The sequence below is a fragment of the Chiloscyllium plagiosum genome, chromosome 33 (genome assembly GCF_004010195.1).
Source record: "Chiloscyllium plagiosum isolate BGI_BamShark_2017 chromosome 33, ASM401019v2, whole genome shotgun sequence".
Lineage (NCBI taxonomy): Eukaryota > Metazoa > Chordata > Chondrichthyes > Orectolobiformes > Hemiscylliidae > Chiloscyllium > Chiloscyllium plagiosum.
This window is the reverse complement of record NC_057742.1, coordinates 38,907,285-38,927,388: the sequence shown is the minus strand read 5'-3', so window position 1 is coordinate 38,927,388 and position 20,104 is coordinate 38,907,285. Positions and strand designations below refer to the sequence as shown.

The 20,104-nt window shown below is 42.4% G+C and overlaps 1 protein-coding gene across 1 annotated transcript in view; it reads right to left on the bottom strand.

The window, feature by feature from the left end:
- Positions 1 to 20,104, bottom strand: part of LOC122539684 — a 153,915-nt gene that overhangs the window by 82,396 nt on the left and 51,415 nt on the right. The window lies entirely within an intron of this gene.

The window sequence follows — 20,104 nt, the reverse complement described above, 5'->3', positions numbered from 1 at the left end:
TGTCCGGACTTGTCCGACCTGCCTAGCTCCTTTTCCACCTATCCACTCCACCCTCTCCTCCCTGACCTATCACCTTCATCTCCTCCCCCACTCACCTATTGTACTCTATGCTACTTTCTCCCCACCCCCACCCTCCTCTAGCTTATCTCTCCACGTTTCAGGCTCTCTGCCTTTATTCCTGATGAAGGGCTTTTGCCCGAATCGTCGATTTTGCTGCTCGTCGGATGCTGCCTGAACTGCTGTGCTCTTCCAGCACCACTGATCCAGAATTAGGAATTATGCAGTGAGCGATGAAATGCTGCGTAAAGTTTTAGCAGACTAACCAAACTGCATTTGAGAACAACACCGACATGGACATTCATACAAAATATATGGCTTCAGGTATTTGAGGATTATATCCTCACCAATTGGAATTTGTGCGAACTCCCTACAATCTGTGCTGGGTATTAGTCATCCTGAATTAGAAAGTACTGCAAATAATTCTATTTTTTCTACATATTTGAACACTTTACAAGCAACAAGAAAGTACTTAATCAAAACTGAGGTCTAGGGAAAAAAAAAACTAGAAAGCTCTCAATAAGAACATTTTGAGGTACACTTTAAATTGGGAGATTTGATGCATTCCAGAATGAGACAGCATAAAAAAAGAAAGATCCGAGGAATGTAATAGATCTGATGGTACATTATTGCTTATGTTCATCAAAATGTTAAGATTTATTCCTGACAAGTATTGTCTGAGTAGATTGTAGGAGGTGAAGAAGTTCTTTGTACCTCACACGTTCTGTTATCACAGTGCTGAGGAACAGACTTAAACAGATCAAGCAAGGTTAGATCATACAGAATATACTAAACCAGGATGTTGCCTGATCTGGAGAGAAGGTCTTACAAGGAAAGGCTGAGAGACTTGAACCTGTTCTCATTGGCAAGAAGAAGGCAAAAAGGGGATTTGATAGAGACATACAAGATGATCAGAGGATTACAGTGAAAGTCTTTTTCCTAGGATGATGACATCAGTGTGCAAGAGGGGGCATAACTACAAATTGAGGGGTTATAGATTTAGGACAGATGTCAGAGGCAGGTTCTTTATGCAGAGAGTGGTAAGGGCGTGGAATGCATGACCTGCTAATGTAATCAACTCAGCCACATTAGAGAGATTTAAACAATCCTTAGATAAGCACATGGATGATTTTGGGATAGTGTAGGGGACGAGCTGAGAATAGTTCATAGGTCAGCGCAACATCGAGGGCCAAAGGGTCTGTTCTGTACTGTATTGTTCTATGTTCTATGTTCTATAGGGTTAACTAGCTATTTGGGTACAAAACTAGCTCGAAGGAAGAAGATAGAGGGTGTTAGTGTAGGGTTGCTTTTCAGTCTGGAGGCCTGTGACCAGGAATGTGCAACAAGGTTCAGTGCTGGGTACACTGTTTGTCATCATTTCTATAAATGATTTGGATGTGAACATAGGAGGTATGCTTAGTAGGTTTGCAGATGACACCAACTTTGGATGTGCAGTGGATAGTGTAGAAGGTTACATCATACAAAGGGATCTTGATCAGATGGACTAATGGGCTGAAGAGTGGCAGATGGAGTTTAATTTAGAAAAATGTAAGGTGTTGTATTTTAGAAAGGCAAATCAGAGCAGGACTTACACACTTAATGGTAAGATCCTGGAGAGTGTTGCTCAGCAAAGAGACCTTGGAATGCAGGTTCTTAGTTCCTTGAAAGTGGAGTTGCAGGTAGTTAGGATAGTGAAGAATGCATTTGGTATGTTTTCTTTTATTGGTCAGTGCATTGACTATAGGAGTTGGGGGGGGGGTGGTGCGGTAATGTTGCAATTGTACAGGACATTGTTTGGCCATGTTTGGAATATTGTGTGCAATTCTGATTTCCCTGCTATAGGCGGGATGTTATGAAACTTTAAAGGGTTCAGAAAATATTTACAAGGATGTTTCCAGGATTGAGTTGTAGGGCGAGGCTGAATAGGCTGGGGCTGTTTTCCCTGGAGCATCAAAGAATGAGGGGTAAGCTTATAGTGGTTTATAATATCATGAGGGGCATAGTAAATAAACAAGATCTTTTCCCCAAGGTGGGGAATTCAAACCTAGAAGTCTAAGGTGAGAAGGGAAAGATATAAAATGGACCCAAGGGGCAACTTTTTCATGCAAAAGGTTGTGTGCCTATGGAATGAGCTACCAGGGGAAGTGATGGAGGCTAGTGTGATTAAAAGACATTTAGTGGTAGATACAGGACAGACATCAGAGGTAAGTTCTTTACTCAGAGGTAAGGGCGTGGAATGCCCTCCCTGCAACAGTAGCAGACTCACCAACTTTATTTAAATGGTCATTGGATAAATATATGGATGATAACGCTATAGTGTAGGTTAGATGGGATTCAGATCGGTTTCACAGGTTGGCGCAACATAGGGCGCTGGAGAGCCTGTACTGCACTGTAATGTTCTATGTTCTATAAATGGGACTAGATTTATATAGGATATCTGATCAGCATGAACGAGTTGGACTGCAGGGTCTGTTCCATGGTCTATATCTCTATGACTCTATAAGTGCTGAATGATGGTAAGATAAATGATTATGATGCCCAGAACACGGCTCTAACAACCAGTGACCAAATGCCTTAAGTAAAATCATAGCTGGCATACATTCCAGAGAGATTCAGTTAATGGTGAAGGCACCAATTATAGGCTACGCAGGAAAAGCTATTGACAAGTGTAAAAACTGATCAGTTTGTAACAGCCAGATGAGGAAAGGTGAATAAGCTCACTCTTTCTGATCCTTCACTAATTACAACAAAGATTTGTAATTCTTCTCAACATGCAGCTAAATCAGACTTCAATTAAGATGAAGATAGATTAATTAAGATTAAATAGCCAATCACAAGGTTTATTTGAGAAAGAACATGGAGTTTTATTACTAACTACAATAAAACATAATACAATGTGACATATCAAGCACAGATAAACACACAGATGTAAAGGGTAAAGAGGGGCGAGCTTCTCACCAAGCGAAGGTCTAGAATGTACAGTTTAAAAGTCCCTATAGGGGTGTTAGACTTGAGCCTGAAAGCATGGTTAATTAATAGACATCTTCTATGCTCAGCAAAGGCAAAATCTGTAGCTATCCTTGAGTTCTGGGAGAATGGGTGTTTCTCCAATTTACTTTATTATGGTTGTTGTTTCCCAAGAGGATGAATGAAACAGGCAGGAAAAGTGAGACAGAGAGAGAGAGAGAGAGAAAGAGAGAGACAGACAGAGAGAGACAGAGAGAGACAGAAAGAGACAGAGCGAGAGAGACAGAATTAACAGTGTGAGAAGAGACAGTCTTCCATTTCTATTATTTAAAACATTTAAAAGCAGGTTTCTATGTGTATTCCCAAACCTGGTGCCATTTTTGCTAAACTAGTTAAGTTGCAGATGGTTTTCATCCCAATGTACAAAACTTCCAGAAAAACGTAAATCAAAATTGACAGTCATGAGTTTCTTCATGGATATCAAAGCTTCAGTGTTTCTTGATGAACTGTTAAAAATCACACAACACCAGGTTATAGTCCAACAGGTTTAATTGGAAGCATACTAGATTTTGGAGTGACACTCCTTCACCAGTTGGTAGTGGAGGGCTCAATCCTAACACACAGAATTTATAGCAAAAATTTACAGTGTAATGTAACTGAAATTATACATTGAAAAATTGATTGTCTGTTAAGCCTTTCATCTGTTAGAATACAGTGATAGTTTCACTTCTTTCATGTGTAAATCACAAAACCTTTTTTTAAAAAAGTTGCATTCTCGGGTTAGCTGTTAACAATGGTGATTGCTAGACAATATGTTGAAGGTGTTGGCTCCCAGTATTCTCTGTCTATGCCATGATGTTTAGATTGATTCTAATCTAAAAAGTGAGATAATGGAGTTTTACATAAATTCATGCAGTTTTTGAGCTCAGAGTTCCACATGAATGCATTCAGTTTTTGAGCAATGTACAAATTCATCCCACAAAATATATGTGTGCATGTGGATCTTGGTCTGTCTGTGTGTGTCTGTCTGGGTTGGGGGTTGTGAGTGTGAGAAAGTCTATGTGTGTGTGAGTAGTTAGTGCAGAGGGTCCTAAGTCTGTGAGGGGGTGCATGCGTGAGTGTGGGAGTGTGTGTGTCTGTAAGGGTGTGTGTGGGTGTCTGTGCGAGCATCTGTGTGTATGTGTGTATAGGAGTGCCTGTGTGTGTGTGTGTGTGTGTGTAGGAGTATCTGTGTGTTTATAATGCAATGGTGGTCACCTGTAATGTGACATGAACCCAAGGTCCCGGTTAAGGCCCTCCCTATGTACTGAACTTAGCTATCAGCCCCTGCTCGGCCACTTTTCTCTGCTGCCTGTCCCGAAGTCCACCTTGGTGGATCGTCACCCGAAGGTCCAAGGCTGAATGTGCTGGACCACTGAAATGTTCCCCAACTGGGAGGGAACCCTCCTGTATGTTGATTGTTGTGCTGTGCCCATTCATCCGTTGTCGTAGCCTTTGCTCGGTTTCCCCAAAGTACCATGTCTCTGGGCATCCTTGCCTGCAACGGAAAAGATAGACAACATTGGCTGAATCACATGAGTACCTGCCATGTACAAGGTGGGAGGTGTCCCCACGCGTAATGGTGGTATCTATGTCCACACTCTGACACGTCTTGTAGCGCTACGAACAACGATCTGTTTGAGGTTTGGCGGTTGTTTAAAGGCAAGTAGTGGAGGTGTGGGGAAGGTCTTGGTGAGGGGCTCATCCTCATTGATAACGTGTTGCAGGTCACGAAGAACATGGCACCTGGGAAATACTGAACAACGAAGGGTACCCTGTCGGTTGCAGCACATGTCTGTCTCCTGAAGAGGTCATTACGGTTCCTTGCTGTGGCACGTCGGAACTGACAGTCGATGAGTTGGGCATTGTACCCTGTTCTTGTGAGGGCATCCCTGAGTACATCTAGGTGTCCGTCATGTTCCTCCTCATCTGAGCAGATCTGGTGTACACGTAGGCCTTGTCCATAGGGAATGATTGTTTTAATATGTTTTGGGTGGAAGCTGGAGAAGTGTAGCATTGTGAGGTTGTCTGTGGGTTTGCGGTAGAGTGTGGTGCTGAGGTGTCCATCCTTGATGGAGATGCATGTGTCCAAGAATGAGACAGATAGTCGAGAGTAGTCCATGGTGAGTTTGATGGTGGGATGAAACTTGTTGATGTCACTGTATAGTTTTATCAGTGACTCCTTGCCATGGGTCCAGAGGAAGAAAATGTTGTCAATGTACCTGGTGTACAATGTTGGTTGGAGATCCTGCATTGAGAAGAAGTCTTGCTCGAATCTGTGCATAAAAATGTTGGCATATTGGGGTGCAAATTTGGTCCCCATAGCTGTTCCGTGTGTCTGGATGAAGAACTGGTTGTCAAAGGTGAAGACGTTGTGATCAAGGATAAAGTGGATGAGTTGTAGGATGGTGTTTGGAGATTGGCAGTTGTTGGTGTTGAGTACTGAGGCTGTTGCCATGATACCATCATTGTGGGGGATGCTGGTGTGGGGGATGTGGAAATGTCCATTGTGACGAGGAATGTTCCCGGTTCGACTGGTGTTGAGTTTCTGTAAGAAATCTGTAGTGTTGCGACAGAAGCTGGAGATCCCCTGTACAATAGGTTTCAAGTTTATAGTGACCATCATTGCACTATAAACACACAGATACTCCTACACACACACACACTCTCTCACACACACAGGCGCTCCTATACACACATACACACGGACACACATACACACTGACGCACACACAGACACCCACACACACCCTTACAGACATGCACACTCCCACACTCACATGCACCCCCTCACAGACTTCTGCACTAACTACACACACACACATACACTTTCTCACACTCACAACCCCCAACCCAGATAGACAGACACACACGGACAGACAAGGACACACATGCACACATATATTTTGTGGGGTGAATTTGTACTTGCAGGGTTACATTGTACTTTGCTCAAAAACTGCATACATTCATGTAGAACTCTGAGCTCAAAAACTGCATGAATTTATGTAAAACTCCATTATCTCATTTTTTAGATTAGAATCAATCTAAACATCGTGGCATAGACAGAGAATACTGGGAGCCAACACCTTCAACATATTGTCTAGCTATCACCATTGTTAACAGCTAACCCGAGAATGCAACTTTTTAACAAAAAGGTTTTGTGGTTTACACATGAAAGAAGTGAAACTATCACTGTATTCGAATTACCTCGTTGATTCTAACAGATGAAAGGCTTAACAGACAATAAATTTTTCAATGCATAATTTCAGTTACATCACACTGTAAAGTTTTGCTATAAATTCTGTGTGTTAGGATTAAGTCCTCCACTACCACCTGATGAAGGAGTGTCGCTCCGAACGCTAGTGTGCTTTCAACTAAACCTGTTGGACTATAACCTGGTGTTGTGTGATTTTTAACTTTGTACACCCCAGTCCAACACCGGCATCTCCAAATCATGCCTTTAGGCAGGGAATTCTAGAATTTTCACCCAGCAAAGTGAAGGAAAAATAATATATTTCTAAGTCAGGATGATGACTGGCTTGGAGGGGACCTTTCAAGAGGTGGTGTTTCCTAATATCTGCTGCCCCTTGTCTTTCTAGATGGAAGTGGTCATGAATTTGGAAGGTACTATCGAAGAAATCTTGAAGAATTTCTGCAGTGTATCTTGTAGATGATACACACTGCTATTACTAAGTGATGGTAGTGGAGGGAGTGGATGCTTGTGGATGTGCTGCTTTATTCTGAAAGGTGCCAAGCTTCTTGAGTGTTGTTGGAGCATCACGCATCATGTGAAGGAATATTCCTTCACATTCCTGACTTGTGCTTTGTAGGTAGTGGACAGGCTTCAAAGAGTCAGAGGTGCAAGATTCCTAGGGTCTGACTTGCTGTTGTAGTCACTGTTTTATATGTTGACTCCAGTTCAGTTTCTGGTTAATGGCAACTCCAGGATGTTAGTTGTGGAGAATTCAGTGATAGTAACGCCATTGAATTTCAAGGAATGCTGGTTAGATTCTCTGTTGTTAGCAATAATATTGCCTGGTAATTGTTTTGCTCAAATATTACTTGTCATTTGTCAGCCCAAGCCTGAATATTGTCCAAATCTTGTTACTTTTGAACATGGAATGCTTCAGTATCTGAATAGTTGCAAATGGTGCTGAACATTGTGGAATCATTAGTGAACATTTTGACTTCTGACCTTATGATGGAGGGAAGGTCATTGTTGAAACAATTGAGGATAGTTAGGCCTAGGACATGACCCTGTGGAACTCCTGCAGAGGTGGAGCTGTGAAGAATGACCCCAGTAATCACAATCTTCCTTTATGCCAAGATTTGGAGGAGCTAGTATTTGATTGGAGTGGTTCAACCACCTGATGAAGAAACAGCACTTATAGAGCTTTATGCCAAGTATGACTTCAAGGAGCATAGATTTCCATTGGCTCCAGTTTTGCTCGGGCTCCTTGTTGAATTCAGCCTTGATGTCAAGGGCTATCCCAGTCACCTCACATCTGCAGTTCAGTTATTTTTACCATGTTTAAACCAAGGTTGTAATGATGTCAGGAGCTGAGTGGCCTTGACAAAGCTCAAACTGGGCATCGCTGAGCAGGTTATGACACCATCCATTATTTTACTGATGATTGAGAGTAAACTGATGAGGAAGTAATCTTTCAACTTTGATTTGTCCTATTTGTAGTTTACAGAACATACTGAGCAATTTTCGACATTGTCGAGTAAATGCCAGTGTTGTAATTGTGCTGGAGCAACTTGGCTAGAGGAGCAGCAAGTTCTGGAGCACAAGTCTTTGCCAGAATGTTGTCAGGGCCTACAGCCTTTGCAATATCCAGTGGCTCCAACTGTTTCTTGATATCATGCGGAGTGAATCAAATTGGCTGAAAACTGATATCTGTAATGTTGGGGACCATTGGAGGAGGCCAAGTTGAATTAACCACTCGGCACTTCTGGTTGAAGGTTGTTGTGAATCTTTTCATCCTTATCTTTTGCACTGATGCATCTTCTTTTGCATCATCGAGGATGAGGATTATTATTCCAGTTAAATTTTACTATATCATAGAGTCACCTTGTTTAATTTATATTGGTTTCATAAGCTTGGCTCAACCTGGTCAGGTGACCACTGCTGCCAATTTAAGGCACTGCTTGCTTTGTTTACAAAAAAAATCTAGAATGATCAGTGACTATAATCAGGTGATGCAATTTTAAAATTGAGAGTTCATATTTTATGGCTATCATTACAGATTGTTCAGAATAATGGTCAAGAAGTGAGGTTTATGGACTGTCGAAGGGAGTAAAATACTGTGTGAACTCAGTGAGATCTCCTCGTGGGTCTGCTCCTCGGCCTGGCCAAGCTGGCAATAAACAGATCCTGGCCATGGAGGGGGTTGTCTCTGCCGACTGCCTGCCCCTCTTTCATGGTTATGTTTGTGCCTGGATATCCCTGGAGAGGGAGCACACGTTGTCCACCAACACTCTTAATGTCTTCAGGGAGAAGTGGGAACCACAGGGGTGGAGCGCTTTATTTCCCCCTACAACTCTATTTTGGTTTAGACTCCTCCCTCTCTCTCTACTACCCACCGCCCCCTCACTTTTGATGGTTTGCATCGTCCATAATGGGCATCACATGTAAATACTGGTGAATATTAGAGTCATAGAGATGCACAGCAAGGAAACAGATCCAACTCGTCTATGCCACCCAGATATCCTAACCTAATCTAGTCCCATTTTCCAGCACTTGGCCCATATCTCTTTGAACTGTTCCTATTCATGTATCCATCCTGATGCCTTTTAAATGCTGTATTGTACCAGCCTCCACCACTTCTTGTGGTAGCTCAGTCCAATCATGCACCAACATTCTGGCAAAGACTTGTGCTCCAGAATTTGTTGCTCCTCTAGCCAACCTGTTCCAGCATAGTTACATCTACTCGACAAGGTCGAAAATTGCTCAGGTACATCCTGTAAACCACAAGTAGGACAAATTGCCCCTTAGATTCCTTTTATATCTTTCCCCTCTCACCCTAAATCTATGTCCTCTGGTTGTTAATTTTTTACAAAATGAAGCCCTGATAATTTTGATGAATTTGGTGATAGGAAGGTTCATTCAGTTGTGCATGATAATGCTCTTCTGGGAAAGAAAATACAGTTTATAAAGAGATTCTTGACTGTAAGTTGTCTGACCGTGAGGAGTCCAGGTTACCTGTATGTCCAGATTGTATTAAGTGACAGCGTTTGCTTTATTTACTGAAAGGGTTTCTGATGTTTTGGTTTGAGGGCCAGATAGAAGGTTTGTTGGGAACGAACAAGACTCATGGTTGGTGTGTTGCCTCCCAGGTGGCAGTGTCGATGATGTCTCGGATCATTTCTTTGGGATCCTGAAGAGATAGGGCGATCAGCCCCACGTCGTGGTCCATGTAGGTACCAATGACATAGGTAGAAAGAGGGATAGAGATGTAAGGCAGGATTTCAGGGAGCTAGGGTGGAAGCTGAGAACTAGAACAAACAGTTATTATCTTTTGTTTGTAACCCGTGCCAAGTGATAGTGAGGCAAGGAATAAGGAGAGATATCAGCTGAACACATGGCTGCAAGGATGGTGCAGGATGGAGGGTTGCAGGCGCTTGGATAATTGGGGCTCATTCTGGGGAAGGTGAGACCTGTACAAACAGAACGGTCTTCACTTGAACCAGAGGGGTACTAATATCCTGGGTGAGAAATTTGCTGGTGATATTCGAGTGGGTTTAAACTAGCTCAGCAGGGGGATGGGAACCTAAGGTGTAGTTGCAGTGCACTGGAGGATGACAGTAGGGAGCACAGGGACAGGATTTCAGGGTCACAGGAATGTGCTGGCAGACAGCAAGCTGGTTTGAAGTGTGTCTACTTCAACACCAGAAGTATCCAAAATAAGGTAGGTGAGCTTGCAGCATGGATAGGTACCTGGGACTTCGATGTTGTGGCCATTTTGGAGACATGGATAGATCAGGGTGAGGAATGGATGTTGCAGGTTCCAGGCTTTAGATCTTTCAGTAAGAACAGGCAAGGCAGTAAAAGAGGGGAAGTTGTGACTTTGTTAGTCAAAGATAGTATGACGGTGGCTGAAAGAACTTTTGACAAGGACTCGTCTACTGAGGTAGTGTGGGCTGAGGTTAGAAACGGAAAGGAAGAGGTCACATGCTTGGAGTTTTTTATAGGCCTCTGCAGAGTTCCAGGGAGGTGGAGGAGAGGATTGGCAAAATTATTCTGGGTAGGAGTGAAAGAAACAGTGTGGTCATGATGGGGAACTTTGACTTCCCCAACATTGACTGGAAATGCTATAGGTTGGATCAGTTTTTGTCCAATGTGTACAAGAGGATTTCCTTGTTGAGGGTATGTCAAAGGGCCAACAAGAGGGGAGGCCACAGTGGATCTGGTGCTTGGTAATGATTTAGTTGTAGGTGAGCACTTTGGAGAGAATGACCATAATTCAGTTACATTTAGTTTAGCGATGGAAAGGGATAGGTACATGCCACAGGTCAAGAGTTATTGATGGTGCAAGAGCAATTATAATGCGACTAGGCAAGAATTAGGATGTATAGAATGGGGTAGCAAAATGCAGGGGTTGCAGACAATGGAAATGTGGAGCTGGTTTAAGGAACAGATATTGCGTGTCCTTGATAGGTATGTCCCTATCAGGCAGGGAGGAAGTGATGAGGTAAGGGAACCGTGGTTTACTACAGAAATTGCATCTCTTGTTAAGCGGAAGAAGGAGGCTTATGTGTTGATGAGACAAGAGAGGTGATGGAGAGTTACAGATCAGCTAGGAAGGATTTAAAGAGAGAGTTAAGAAGAGCAAAGAGAGGTCACAAGCAGTCTTTAGCAAATAGAATAAACGAGAGCCCTAATGCTTTCTATAGGTATGTGAGGAATAAAAGGATGATTAGGGTAGAAATAGGCCAGTCAAAGACAGAAGTGGGAAGTTGACTGTGGACCCTGTGGAGATCGGAGAGGTGCAAAACGAACATTTCTCATCAGTTATCACTCAGGAAAAGGAGAATACTGTAGAGGAGAAGAATGAGATACGAGATATTAGACTAGAAAGGATCGTGGTTAGTTACAAAGAGGTGTTATCAATTCTAGAAGGAGTGAAAGTAGATAAGTCCCCTGGGCTGGATGGGATTTATCCAAGTATTGTCTGGGAAGCTAGGGAGGAGATAGCAGAGCCTTTGGCTTTGATATTTGAGTCAACATTGTCTACAGTTTTAGTACCAGAGGACTGGATTTCAAATTGGATTGCAAATGTTGTGCCCTTGTTCAAGAAGGGCAGTAGAGATGAGCTTAAAAATGTGTTGCTGGAAAAGCGCAGCAGGTCAGGCAGCATCCAAGGAGAAGGAGAATCGACGTTTTGGCATAGTGAGCCTTACTTCTATTGTAGGAAAGGTTTTGGAAAGGATTATAAGAGATAGGATTTGTAATTATCTAGCAAGCAACAATTTGATTTCAGATAGTAAACATGATTTCGTCAAGGGCAGGTCATGTCTCACAAACCTCATTGAGTTTTTTCAGAAGGTGACCAAACATGTAGGTGAGGGTAGGGCAGTTGTCATGGTATACATGGACTTCAGTAAAGCCTTTGATAAGGTTCCACATGGTAGGCTGTTGGAGAAAATGCAGAGGTATGGGATTGAGGATGATTTAGCAGTTTGGATTACAAACTGGCTTTCTAAAAGAATGGGATTTTGTACACTACATTGGTTTTGCAAGGACTGCACAAAACCTACATAGGACAAACAGGAAGACAGCTAACGATCGCATCCATGAACACCAACTAGCCACGAAACGACACGACCAGCTATCCTTAGTAGCCACACACGCAGATGACAAGCAACATGAATTCGACTGGAACAACACTATTATTATAGGACAAGCCAAACAGAGAACAGCCAGGGAATTCCTAGAGGTATGGCACTCATCCACAGATTCAATCAATAAGCACATCGACCTGGAACAATATACCGACCACTGCAACGGACAGCTGAAACTGACAACCGGAAGCGGCAGATTCAAACCACTACAAATGCCGGAGGAAAGATCACAGAAGCGGTTCACAGGAGGCTCCCAAGCACTGAGGATGTCACCTAGACAGGGGACGAAACGTATGCAACACAAATTCCCAGCTTAGCGAACAGAACCACAACAACGAGCACCCGAGCTACAAATCTCTTCACAAACTTCGGTTACTAGTGTTACGCCACAAGGGTCTGTTCTGGGATCACTGCTGTTTGTCATTTTTATAAATGACTTAGGTGGATGGATTAATAAATTTGCAGATGACACTTAATTCGGTGGAGTAGTGGAAAGTTTGGAAGAATGTTACAGGTTGCAGGGGCTCTTGGATAAACTGCAGAATTAGGCTGAGAGGTGGCAAATGGAGTTCAATGCAGCTAAATGTGAGATGATTCACTTTGGGAAGAATAACAGGAAGGCAGTGTACTGGGTCAATGGAAAGATTCTTATTAGTGTAGATGTGCAGAGGGATCTTGGAATCCATGTTCATGGATCCCTGAAAGTTGCCGCACAAGTTGATAGTGCTATTAAGAAGGCAAACAGTGTGTTAGGTTTTATTGGTAGAGGAATTGAGTTCCGGAGCCGCAATATCATGCTGCAACTATACAAAACGCTGGTGCGGCCACACTTGGAATATTGTATACAGTTCTGGTCACCATATTTCAGGAAGGATGTGGAAGCATTGGAAATGGTGTGGAGGAGATTTACCAGGAAGTTGCCTGGTCTGGAGGGAAGGTCTTATGAGGAAAGGCTGAGAGACTTAGGTCTGTTCTCAATGGAAAGAAGAAGGCTAAGAGGGGATTTGATAGAGACATACAAGATGACCAGAGGAATAGATAGGGTAGACAGTGAAAGTCTTTTTCCTAGGATGATGACATCAGCTTGTATGAGGGGGCATGACTACAAATTGAGGGGTGATAGATTTAAGACTGATGTCAGAGGCAGGTTCTTTACTCAGAGAGTGGTAAGGGCGTGGAATGCCCTACCTGCCAATGTAATTAACTCAGCCACATTAGGGAGATTTAAACAATCCTTGGATAAGCACATGGATGATGATGGGATAGGGGAACGAGCTGAGAATAGTTCACAGGTCGGTGCAACATTGAGGACCAAAGGGCCTGTTCTGCGCTGTATTGTTCATTGCTCTATGTTTCACTTCAGCCCCACGCTACTATACCTTGGCCAGTCAATGTAGGGCCAGGTCAAAGAACCTCCCTTTGGTCTGCTTCTGGCCCATTAATACATCCATGTAGTAGGCTGTGGAGGAGGACATTAGGCCCATCTGCCTGCCTGCTTGCCTCTTATGTCCACTCTCAGGTGGTTCTGGCAAAGGAACACATGATGGCTTCTACAACTGGTTGATACAGCAGGACTAAGAATGCATCACCTCTATCCCCCTTCCCAAAATGGTATTTTCATTATTTGTCAAGATTCCTATCTTACGTTTGTCTTTGTTGCAGTGCCCCTTTAAGCGCGGCACGATGGCTCTGTGTTTAGGCATTGCTACTTCACGACCGTGGGACGCAGGTTCAATCCCAGCCTTGGGCAACTGTCTGTCTGGAGTTTGCACATTCTCTCCTTGTCTGTGTGGGTTTCCACCCACAGTCCAAAGATGTGCAGGTTAGGTGGATTGCCTCATAGTATGCTAATTAGGTGAATTGCCCATGCTAAATTGCCCCATGTTGTCTATGGATGTGTAGGCTAATTGGGTTAAATTGATAAATTGGGTTAAATCACAATCACCTGATGAAGGAGCGTCGCTGCAAAAGCAAGTGTGCTTCCAATTAAACCTGTTGGACTATAACCTGGTGTTGTGTGATTTTTAACTTTGTACACCCCAGTCCAACACCAGTATCTCCAAATAATGGGTTAAATTGGTAAGGGATAGGGTGTGGATGTTGGAACACTCTTTGGAGGATTGTTACAGACTTGATGGGCTGAATGGCTTCTATCTGAACTCCAGGAATTCTATGGAACTTCCTTAATATGATTTTTCAAAAGAGTATAAAGCAAAACTATCAAAGGAGTCGAATCAGGAGACTAATACCAATAAAGTTTCACTCTGTAAATAAATACATTCCAAGTAAAGAATAAATACATTCCAAGTGATGAGGATCTTTTACTTTCCTTTCTTTTCAAACAGTCAGGTCTGATAAACAAAACTAAACATTCTGTTTTGATCTGCAGGATTGGCAGGAATTCAAGTCCCATCAGCAGATAATCAGTACTTCCCGGTCACGGAGCAAACATCTGTCAGTGTCTGGCTGACACCCCGCCTCTTGCAGATGTGGTGGATATATTTTTTTTTTTTTTTTTTTGACACCGCGTGCTCCTGGTTATTTTTTTTTTCTCTTTTTTTTCCTATCCTGTTTTTTTTTTTAATTTTAACCCCCACACTACCACCTAAGTGCGGTAGTGCTTATTTTATCCCCAGAACCCATGGTACGCTCCTTTTTTTTTTCTTTTTTTTTTCTGTGCAGATGTGAGACACAGTGGAAGACACAAAGTGCACCAATTCTCCTGGTTATATTTTTTTTTTTGTTTTTTTTATGTGGTGGATATATTTCAGCTTCAGGCCATCAAAATGCTCTTTCAACCTTTTACAAGGCCTCATTTCCAAGGAGCAATAACATTTCAGAAAATGAATTAGAAATAAAGTTCTATTTGTTTTCCTTTCACAACTTCATACAAGATGAATATAAATATTGATGTTTCTTGAAATCTATTTTGCTTTACAAGATTGCTTTGAAGTCTGTAATGAATTATTGACAAAAGAAAGCTTCTCCAAAATCAAGAAAGATTTGTTTCAGAAGATATTAATGAACCTTTTCAATTACCAGAAACATGCTTCATGCTGGTCAGAAATATGAGTCAAGTATTTTAATGATGAACTTGTTTAATACACTTGAGGGCAGGTAGGATTTGAAATCATGTCTTCTGGCTGAGAGGTAGGGACACTACTCCTGCACCACAAAGCCCTTGCAGCAGTTAAGTGTTCAGTCACCAGCCCTGAGCAGTTCCAGGTTGTCCAGCCCAAGTCAATTGCTGTCTTGCGTCTGTCAGTCCCATCTTACACATGATGCTTCATTTAGTCCAAAGATTGCACAACCCTGTGAGCCTATTCTCTGGCTGTGGATCCCTTAGGCCTACCCCTGTGTTGCCTCAACTCAGGCTGCAGTAATTTGGACCAATCCCCATATTGTTTTCATTATCACCGATTTGCTGTTCACATCCTCGCTCTTACAGTCAGTGTATGTATGTGAGTTTGCTTTTCTCATATACAGTGTGTATGGGTGTGCATGAGTGTCTTTTTGACTTTGTTTGTCTCTGTGTCTGTCTATGCTTGTAGCTGTGTTGTAGTATCTCTGCATCTCTTTGGCTGTCTCTGAGCTGTTTACTTTTAACCCACTGGGCTGGTCCAAGTTTGTTTATGTACTTGTGCTTTATGGAAAGGTCCACAGTTGCAGAGCTTGGATCAGCGCTATACTCATTGTACATTCACTTAAAGACATCTGACGTGGTGTTTACCTCTGGACTGGAAGCTTTGGGATCACGTCCTACTCCAGCCATAATGGACATGAAAGATCTGTGATCACATGACCAACCAATTGATCATCAGTCTGTGAACATTTCCAATACAGCCACAGCATGCAGTAAGAGTATGAGCCAAAATGGTGTGGAACCCCACCCCACAGCCTCCCACATTAATGATCTGACACCAAATGTGAGCAAAGGTTATCTTCTTTCTTAGGGACCCCAACAGACTCACTTTCCTCACCTTCCCACTGGCTATATTTAAACTGAATGCGTAGATCATCAAAACAACAGGTAGTCAATGCTAACACATGAGGGTAAGGCTTCCCAGAGTGCTGAATACCGAAGCTCACCAACTGATCAGGTTCACTTTGATGGGTTTGCTCAGGTGTGTTGTGGAAGGTACTGAAGGACAAACCTTCAGGTTGAACAGGTATGTGGCAAAGCTTTGGTGATGCAGGCCAACCATCTGGGAACATAGAATCATAGAATCGCAATAGTGTGGAAGCAGGTCATTCAGCTCATTGAGTCCACACCAACCCTCTGAAGAGCATCTTGCTAAACTCACCCCATTCCTGTAACCCTGCATTTCCCATGGCAAGCCTGCACGTCCCTTGACACTATGAGCAATTTAGCATGGCGAATCCATTTAACCTGCACATCTTTGGACTGTGGGAAGAAATTGCAGCACCCAGAGGAAACCCACACAGACATGGCGAGAATGTGCAAACTCTATACAGAGAGTTGCCCAAGGGTGGAATCGAACCCAGGTCCCTGGCGCTATGAGGCAGCAGTGTTAATCATTGAACTACCATGCCATCCAAGCATAGCAAGGCATCACTGTCACCCACAGGAAGACAATCTGGGGGGCAAGTTAAAGAAATCCCAGCCTCTGATCACAGGTCCACTGGTGTGGCACTCCAGATTTATAGTGTTGAAAAAATTACCCCTCTTCCAGATAATAATTAATAGAAATGTTCACAGATAGTAGTCATGGCCTGCCTGAATCCTGAAAAGGAAAGTTATAGATTTCTTTCCTGATGTGTTGATGGAGATGAGTCACTTAGAGCAGCATTTCTTTCTTGAGGGAAACCATCAATTTTGAGCATTAGATTAGATTACTTACAGTGTGGAAACAGGCCTTTCGGCCCAACAAGTCCACACCGACCCGCCGAACCGCAACCCACCCATTCCCCTACATTTACCCTACATTAACAATATCCAAATTTAATTCCTGTTGATTCTGGTATCCTCCTGGTTGAATTGGATGGCAGGAAATGTTGACCAGAGTAACAGAGTGGTAGTCTCCAAACATTTTTATCATTCTCTCAAAGCCACATCTTCAGTCCTGAAAGTAGTTTTCTTTTATTTTTCCCAACCCCACCCAGCTCCCTGGACTTTTTCTGCCCCACCCATCTCAAAGTATTTTTTTCTCTCATCTCAAAGCTGTAAAGTTGCTGAGCTGATTCTGCATTTTCTCATTCCCTGGAAATGTTGGTTCCAACCATGGCTTCTTCTCCAAAGCTTTGCGGTGCCCACATGCTGTTTATGTCAGCTCCCTAATGCAGCTCCCTTTCTAAACCACAGTTTTTGACTGAAAGTTCACATAGATTGTGTCATGGTAGGGCTTTTGACAATTTGATACATCAGAGGAAATCATCGGCATCATGGTTAAACCAGAGAGACAGCAGCTGCCAGACTTTCTCAGACTTTAAGTGGAAATCTTTCAGGCAGCATCAAGGCCTAGAAAAATAGGTTAGAGATCCTCACAAGGAAAAGGCCCAAATTGACAGGAGAAGAGACAGACACTATGTCTGGGCCTAATCTTGTGAGGCAATAGTAGGCTTGGCTGCCTTCTAGACAGTCATAGAGGTCTACAATACAGTAAAATACCCTTCAACCCATCAAGTCTGCACCAGTAAAGGCAATCACCTAACTATTCTAATCCAATTTTCCAACACTTGTGTTATGACACAGCGGTGAACGCCTCTGTTAATTAAACTAAACACCCAGAAAACCTCAACTCACCTCATAATCTTTTAAAATATGAGTGACAGAGAACTCCTAAATTCCACTATTTAAAGATAAAACATCAATTTATTTTTTAACTCTAAAAGTGAACATTAAACAACAATTATTCACAATTCTAAGCTCCCTTCCTCTTAACTGCTTCCAACTCAATAACAATATGCTGTTCCAATAAGACACTTATTAATATTACATCAACTTAATTTCAAAACCACACAGCCACTGTCACCTTCGACGTCTGTCTTTTTCTGACTGAAGATCTCCCTGGGTCGTTTTCTTTCTTTTTAATGCAAATATGTTTCATATGAAAAGATACCTTTTGGAGAGAAGGTTTCCTAATTTCTTGGGTCTCTCTCGATGGCAGTTGTTCTCTCTCTAATTTTCAAAGTACCTGCATTTTTATATCCCTAACATCGGATCATCTCATTTGTTCAATTGTGACAAAACAGTAAATTCAAACTTGATTAGGTTTTAGAATCCTGGGGCATAATTTAAACTGATATGTTAATTTGAAATGTTGTCAAAACAGCAATCAAAACTCAGGTATCCATTTCACAGCCAAGTGTTGCATATTTTCCAGTACACTCTGGGACTGCCATCTAGTCACATAACAAGTAATGCTTGTAATCTCTCAGTTCAGAACAGCATTCACACTCTCTTAAAAGTACAGTACACGTCTTCAAATTCATAACACTTTGCACATAGTATTGTATGCCCTGGCATTGCAAGTGCACATTTAAATATTTCTATAATGTGATTCAATTAGACTTCACCCCATGTAGCATATGTGCAGGCTTTGGAGACATTACAAGAAGGGTTTACCAGGCTGTTACCTGTTTTAGGGGGCAAATAACTATGAGGAAAGATGGGACAAATTGATTTGTTTTCACTTGAATGTTGAAGAATGATAGAAGTTTACAAAGTTATGAGAGGTAAGGATAGAATGGATGGTCTTTTACCAAGGGCAGAAATGCCACTTAACAGGGACATAGGTTTCAGGTAAAGGGGGTAATTTTAAAGGAAATATGAGAGACAGGTTATTTAAACAGAAGGCAGCAAGTTCCTAGAATGAGATGCCGGAGGGTATGGTACATTCAGATATTAGTGCAGTTTAAGAGGAATCTTGACAGATAGTCAGGGCTTATGCCCAAAATATTGATTCTCCTGTTCCTCGGATGCTGCCTGTGCTTTTCCAGCACCACAATCTTGACTCTGATCTCCAGCATCTGCAGTCTTTACACATTCTCCTAGATAAATGAATAGGCAGGGAATGGGATATGGACCGCAAAGAGGCTAAAAGATTTTTAGTTTAACATAGAACATCGAACTCAGAACATAGAATTTTACAGCGCAGTACAGGACCTTTGGCCCTCAATATTGCACTGCCCTGTGAAACCAATCTGAAGCCCATCTAACCTACACCATTCCATTCTCATCCATAAATTCTAATAAAGTCTAAAATATGCCTATCCGATGACCATTTAAATGCCTGTAAAGTTGTTACAGGCAGTGTGTTCCACGTCCCTACACAGAATTAATATTTTGGACATAATCCCTGACTACCTGTCAAGATTCCTCTTAAACACTGCACTTATATCTGAATATACCACGCCTCTGAGTAAAGAAACTACTTCTGACATCTGTCCTCCATCTATCACCCTTCAATTTAAAGCTATGTCCCCTCATGCTATCTATCATCATCCCAGGAAAAAGGCTGTCACTGTCCACCTGATCTAATCTTCTGATTATCTTATATATCTCAATTAAGTCAGCTCTCAACCTTATTATCTCTAACGGAACAGTCTCAAGTTCCACAACCTTTCCTCCAAACCAGACAACATCCTAGTAAATCACTTCTGCACCCTTTCCAAAACTTCCATATCCTTTGGGTAATGCGGTGACCAGAACTGCATGCAATACTCCAAGCGCAGCCGCACCAGAGTTTTGTACAGCTGCAGCATGACCTCATGGTTCTGAAACTCAATCTCTCTACTAATGAAAGCTAACACACTGTATGCCTTCGTAACAGCCCTATCAACCTGCGTGGCAACTTTGAGGGATCTATGTACGTGGACATGGTCATGGTCAGGCAGCATCCGAGGAACAGGAGAATCAATATTTTGGGCATAAGCCCTGACTATCTGTCAAGATTCCTCTTAAACTGCACTAATACCTGAATGTACCACACCCTCCGGCATCTCATTCTAGGAACTTGCTGCCTTCTGTTTAAATAACCTGTCTCTCATGTTTCCTTTACCTGAAACCTATGTCTCCTGTTAAGTGGCATTTCTGCCCTTGGTAATCTCTCTGCTCATCTACACTACCAAACATCTTATCATTTGCCCAGTAGTCTGCATTACTGTTACTCCTTCAAAAATGAAACACTTCACACATTCCTGCATTAAACTATATTTGCCACCTCTCAGCTCAGCT